The following is a 7,340-nucleotide window of genomic DNA, read 5'->3' on the forward strand; positions in this document are numbered from 1 at the left end:
TCTCCTTTTGACGCTGCGCTAATTCTGATCACCAGCAAGAGTCAGCGGTAGATCACTGGATTCAGCGTTAGCGCTGTGCTAATGCTTATTGGGCTGGAGGATCAGCAGCGGACCACTGCGCTGCACTAAAAGTGCCGCTGATTTCAGTGCAGCACAGAGGTTTCTCCCTTGGTTGCATTTTTGTTGTGTTGATTTTTCTGGTTGTTTTCCAACATTTTTTGTTGTCATAGCGGTGGATGTGCATTGGACACAAGGGTCAGGTGCACGCCGCTCATCCTATACTATAGTTCAAGCTCCGCCTGAGCTCGGACAAGTCCCCATGCAATTTCCACCCTGATCCAAGGAGGCTACCATCACTTTTCAATCATTGTTGATCCTGATCCTGATTATTTTCTGAGTTAAGCTGAGCTTTTGATCATATTCCCTGATTCCTTTTTGCATCCCTGACCTATGACTCCTCAATCTTCATAGTTTGAACCTTGTGCATCCTTTCTCCGCCTCTCTGGCACCATTTTGTGGACCTATTCCTCTGAATCTCATCCCTAAAACTCCACCAAGGGTGTCCATTCCCTCATAAGCTAATCCACCCCCACCCTGCTATCACTGTCTTTGAGATCTAGAGATGGCGGCTGATACCCGGGTACCCAAAACAGGTGCGGGTACCCGGCTCAAAAATCCCAGAATCTCAATACCCGCACCCGCACCCACACCTGTGCAGGGGGGCAGGGGCAAGTACCCGGGTACTTGTTGCAAGTACCCGCGGGTGCTGACGCTTTTTGAAGACTCTTGCATTGCTAATAAGAAATATCATATATATATACGGACTTACTTTGCGCACTGCGAAAAGCTCTTCGCGCACTGTGCAGTGCGCGAAGTTTGCAAACACTTCGCGCACTGCGCGTGAAGGGCGCAACTTTTTCAAATTATTTTTTGACCAATCAATAGAAAAGCTTATTATTGTCCTCTGTGAATTTATTTGGAGTTTTTTGAAGCTTCCTTGTATGCTTAAAAATCCCACCAATAAAAAAAACAAGTACAGCCATTTGGGGACCTGGAATTCATATTCCCACCAGTCAAAAAATCCAAATAATTTAGTGAATAATGATACATATGAATTCAAACTTTTTAGAATTTTTTGGCCACTTTGTGCAAGAATAAGGCTTTCAAAAATTAGGAAAGTTCACCACTTACTGGCTCATTTTGGCATATCTTGAGAAACAGTTACTGGTTTTTGAAAGCCTTGTCCTTGTACAAAGTGGCCAAAAAGTTCTAAAACTTTTAAATACATGTTTAATATGATTCAATAAATTAATTGGATTTTTTGGCCTGTGGGAATATGAATTCCAGGTCCCCAAATGGCTGTACTTGTTTTTTTTATTGGTGGGATTTTTAAGCATACAAGGAAGCTTCAAAAAACTCCAAATAAATTCACAGAGGACAATAATAAGCTTTTCTATTGATTGGTCAAAAAATAATTTGAAAAAGTTGCGCCCTTCACGCGCAGTGCGCGAAGTGTTTGCAAACTTCGCGCACTGCACAGTGCGCGAAGAGCTTTTCGCAGTGCGCGAAGTAAGTCCGTATATATATAAATCCTAACCCTTCATTTTCTTGCCGATTTGCCTTGACTTTTCCTAATAGACTCTTTTGCTTTTTGCTGCTTTGCCTTGTTCACCTTATTTGCCTTCCATTTATGTAACACTCCCGGTTTAATTATACCATTCTTCGAGTAAAAAGCCACGGCCATACCTTTCGTGACTGACGAAGGACTGAGCCGGTGCCTTCGGAGGGAAACATAATCCCTCCCAAAGCTGAACGATTGTTCAAAATTGATGGTCGTTGCTGCGGTAGATGTAAGGCTGTTGGCGAAGCAAACCAGACATCCAGGAGAGGGAAACCTTACCAGGACAGCTTAAGACATCAAGGGCCATCTGCAGCAGACCCCCGTGATGATTTCCTGCACGCCTTTGTCGCATCCACCATTTGAGGGGATTCACCGGCTGACCATTGGCCTTCAAAGTTAACCCTCCAGCGAGCCACATGTGAATCGGATCGCTTGATGCGTTACCTCCTCGAGCTTCGGAGGCACCAATCAAACCTGCAAGAACTCCTTTTTGGGGCTGTATTACAGTGAGGTATTCAGTTTAGATCAAATTGGAATCGATGGATTATGATATACTTATCCCATGTACTCACCTTGGGACAAGAGATTGGTGTTTGTGAAGACAATGGCTGGTGAGATACAGGTTTGTAATAGGTTTCCCACATATCACGAGTGAGCCTGATCGATTCTTTGATCCATTCTGGTTGCCACTTAGCAAGCTTGAAGTAGTCATCTTTGAACGATGGATGCAGAACTGTAGAAACACCATCAGTAAAATAAGAGATCCGCAGTAATTATCAAAACCATACCCATAGAAACCCGGTATAATGGAGAGCAGTCGGTCAGAGTATAGTATTTATTTGTGAGCTGAAGTCCAGCACGGCAGGCATTTCTCAATGCCGGGGGGTAATCGTCGCGCTTATCTGAGATGGCAGAAGAAAGATGGCTAGTAATCTGGTCGATGAAGACAACAATGTCGGCAATTCGAGCAGCTCCACGCATTGAGACCTGGAGAGTAATGTCATAAAAAGGTTGAAGAACCTCAACGAGGTCACGCGCTAAGTCGAGATCCTCCCGGTGGATGTGATATTGTCGCGCTGGACCGTGGCGTTTGTCTTTCTGCCACTCAAGGCTTGAATTTGAATAGTATCAATCAGCACTGACAGTTGAGGTTGCGAGTAGGAAAAAAAAATCGACTCACATTGCTGCTGAGCATCGCAGTATATCTTTCAATTGTTCCAGAGTTGCATTCCACCGGGTACGAATGTCACGCTGTGGTGAGCCTAATCAAAACCTTATTACATCACTCAGACACTCACCAGGAAGGAATCACCGCCAAACGCCCTCTAGAAATCACTCTGGTACATGTAATCCACGCCCACAGACACTTCATAATAGCCTAGAAACATCTCTACAAGGCGCCTCAACTTCTCAGTATTCACTTTCATGGATGGCCCTCCACAATGGGTAATAAAATATGTACAAAATCAGGTTCAAAGTGGGAGAAAGTCCACCATCAAACAGAGCCAGACTATTAGGAAGGACCCTGAGTGTTCACTAGAATTAACTCCTCTATATTCCAGCAAGGCGTAACTCTTTCTCAGATGCATGGCGGCTGATGCGCCATGGTTATTGTTTTCCTCTTATGTCATCCCAAGCCATGTAGTAGATGCCTTGTTGTTTTGTTGCCTTGTCACCTTGTTGGAGGCTTTTTGTACCCTGTTCCCATCTTTCTCTTCGTCTCAGAACCACCTGTTGTCCCCTCACTATAAATGTAGAGTCTTTTGGCCCATTCTGTTTGTCCCCCATCAGATTGTCACTTTGCATCCCTGGTCACAGAATAAGAATTACATAGCCTATTTTACCACATATTTTACAGTATATTTTCCCCCTTGATTTCGTCTAGAAAGCACTATTCTCAATACTTCATCAGCCACACTTTTCTTTAAGAGTCCATACTCTTATTCTTGTCCCATATTACTCTCCCAACCTGAGAGGCAGCTTTTCACGCACTCATCCCTCTCTAAGCTCTATTCCCCCAAAGAGTAGTTCCACAACGCCCAACATTATGTGGTGTTGAACACTCACAATCCTGACAGATCTCTTTGAAGAGAGTTTTTGAATTTGGAGACTTATTCAACTTCCTGGAAATGGCTCGGAACTTCATTTATTATCTTCAGTAATTGATTGATCAAATTATTAATGAGTTGGAGATGGTTGCTTACCTTGGCTAAGGTCTCCTTGCACAATTTGGAAGTGTATCGATCATCCTCCTCCTCGTCGCTCAACTCAATCACATCGATGTCCTCCAGTTCAATCTCATCTTCACCGGTGAGCTCAGCGGCCAAGATATGGTTGTCCTTGCCTTCGTCGCGGTTGTCATCATAGTCATGATCTGATTCATCAGTAGTAAACCTAAGTGTAAATGTGTAAAAATAAGTCACAGTACCGATGTCGCAGAGAGCTTATAATCAGATTAAAACTTACAGTTTTATTTGTTCTTCTGGATCTTCATATTCCTCATTATTGGCAGATTCTTGGTCCTCATCATCGAGTGAGCTTGCCGCGGTACAATTGCTTTTGTGGCTTCCAAATGGTCGCAAGATCACCTGAGCAATCAAGTTCAGGATGTGAGCAAAGCAGCGGATCCATTGACCTTCACCTTTGATCCTGGGCCATTTGAAAGATTTGATCGCTTCAATCATAGTCTGGTTGTTCGAAGCGTTGTCGGTCACGATCCCAAAAATCTATTAATTGTAAAAATAACTGATTGATTGGCAAAACAAAATTGAATAAAAACGAGATCAATCAAAAATCTGACCTTATCCTTCACATCAAATTTCTCAACGATAAGCTGTACTATTTCAGCCAGATAGAAACCCGTGTGGCTTTGTTGCAGCTTGACAAAGTCGAGAGGCATTGCCTCCAAGTGATATCCACCAGCGTCTTCTTCAACTAGACGATATATCACTGTACCTAGTATATCAAAACCATTCGGGGACTGCCACACATCTAGCCCCAAGTACATTGCACCGTGATGGTTCTAGATTAAGAAAAGAGTGGGTATTTAATGAGGAGAGGATTCAAGTACATAGACCATTAAGGAAACTTACCCAAAGTGATTCTATTATTGTCTCCTGCACGGCGGTATATAATCGAGCTATGTCCTCCGAAACAGTTCTGCGTGCCGGTAGATTCTTGTGGACCACCGGGTGCAATAAGCGTCGATGAGCTTCGTCTCCAAGAGCTGAAAAAGGTAGGGCAGCTTCAGCACACCAAACGGCACACAGCTGGGGTACCTGGAAATCAATTCAGACTCAGTGACAACTTGCTGAAATTCTCGGGAAGGGAAAGGGAAAAAATTGGCTCACTTCTTGCGGATCAATATCACCTGTCCCAGATATCCCCATGGAAGCCAGTTTTTGGTTATGACTTGCCTCCCGTTCTTTCTTGGAGCAGCTCGCTACATGTTTAGATAAATTTGATGGGGAAGTGTTGTAAATCGGCCGATGTATTTTGCTGCCACAACTGAAAAAATTCAAAGAGATGATGATCGATCATCATTAGATACAGGTAGGACAAAAATACAATAACGGCGATGAAATTGACTTACGTTTTACAAGGGTAAGCAATCATCCTCCAACCGTTTTTGTCAAGTAAATTGGAGAGTTGCGGGGTTTCAAAAGCAGCATAGCATGAGCTGAGACGATTTCCGTGAAGTCTCTGTGCTTTTTCTGGAAGGTCACAAAGTCATAAAGACTAAAGTTAATTTTTAGGTTAATCTTGAGTAAAAGTTGACTTGACTTACTGAGCTCTTGCTCATCGGAAAGCCCTCTAACCTTTCCGTTCTGAGTGCTTGCTGGAGTTTCGGATTCATTGACATTCTCATTTCCATCAGAATCGTCGGGTACGTCAACTATTGTGCGGCTTCGTTTTTTTCCAGATGGTTCAGAAGGTTCTTGATTTCTGGCCGGGATTGAGATAGAAGAAGATGTTGATCCGGTTGACTTGTGGCGCTTCCTGCTTCTTCCCATGGTGGAGGCTGAGTGGTATGGTGATTTGGTGAAGAGGGGACTGACAGTACGGATCTCTATTCTCCGGCGACGGGGTTGAGTCAGGTACACAGCAATATGCTTGTATCTATAAGCATGTGTCCAGATATATGTATACATATCTTGACCGGCAAAATTGGGCGGGTGCTGGCAAGTACTTGGTCCAAGTACTTGCCAAATTTTCACCTCAAAAGTTGACACCCGCACCCGCACCCGGCACCTGTTTGCGGGTACCTGTCTTTGAAAACAGGTACCCGCAAACAGGTGCCGGGTACCCGCAAACGAGTACCTGCTGACATCTCTATTGAGATCCTTTTCCACTCAATACTTTACCGATCACCACAAGGGAAGCTTCATAGCGCTTTATCCTCACTGCGCTGCATACAATCTAACACCGTAGGAGATCCATAACACAAAAATGGAAGAAACAGAATCAATACATCCAACAACTCCTACTTGCAGCTCACCAAGAAGGAAAAAAAGGCCCATAACTGCCTCCTTGGTCTTGGTGTTGGTTCCCCTTCCCTCCTTGACCCCAATCACTTCTCCTGCTTCACTCACCAACCCACAGATTTTATCCTCTCCTTCCTCACTGGCCATCTCATGGCTTTAATCCTCAACTCTACTTCCTCTTCTCTTGTGGCCATTGACTAAATATGAAGGGAACTGATAATCTCAAGAGCCTCATCAATTAATAAAAATGCCATCTGCAAGCCACCACCAATTCAATTGACTTCATGAATTGAAAGGGAACTAATTTTCAATTGTTTTTTAATTTTGGACTTACTTCGCGCACTGGGAGAAACTCTTCGCGCACTGTGGGGGTCGTCGTCTCAACGTCCCGCCCTCAGTGCGCGCTTTCGCCACGGCTCTTTGCGCACTGTGCATTCCCCCCAAAAAACGGCTTGCATTTCTTGAGATATTTTTTGATGAATCAATAGAATGGCTTTTTATGATCCCCCTAAAAAATAATCAAGTCATTTAGGGGTCTCCTTGAGCCTAGAGAAAATTGACATGAAAAAATCATATTTTAACGCGGAATGACCTGTAATACCGCTTCCTGTGCCCCAGTAGCCCCAAAATTCACAGTATCATGGTACATGTGCAAATTCATGACCTGATAATTTTCAGAATTTTCACCAGCTTTCCTTTAGCCCAAATAGGTATTGCGTTTATTATTTTGCGTATATGTATAACTTTTTTGTTACACACAACAAAGGTACAAAATTTTGAGAGCACAGAGAAATATGCTTCAAATTAATTCCCTGAAATTCCTAGCAATAGTGTGTCATTATAAAATGAGATATAAGGGGTGCGCAGCAGGCTTAGTAGGAAAATTATTGCTAACTGTATAGCTTTTTTGTTACACACCCAAAAAGTCCCAAAATTTCAGAAATGTTTTCATTGTGGATATTCTCCGCGCCTTAAATTTCTTGGCAATATTGTGTCATGATAACATGAGATATAAGGGGTGCGCGGCGGGCTTAGTAGGAAAATGGCGGCTACATGTATAGATTTTTTGTTACACGCTGAAACAGTCTGAAATTTTCAGGAATGTTTCAATTTTGCATATTCTCCGCGCCATAAAGCTCTTGGCAATAGTGTGTCATTAAAACATGAGATAAGTTAGCAGTCATTTTCCAACTAAGCCCGCCGCATTACATCTCATGTTATCATGACACACTATT

Source organism: Puccinia triticina, chromosome 7A (genome assembly GCF_026914185.1).
Source record: "Puccinia triticina chromosome 7A, complete sequence".
NCBI classification, from domain to species: domain Eukaryota; kingdom Fungi; phylum Basidiomycota; class Pucciniomycetes; order Pucciniales; family Pucciniaceae; genus Puccinia; species Puccinia triticina.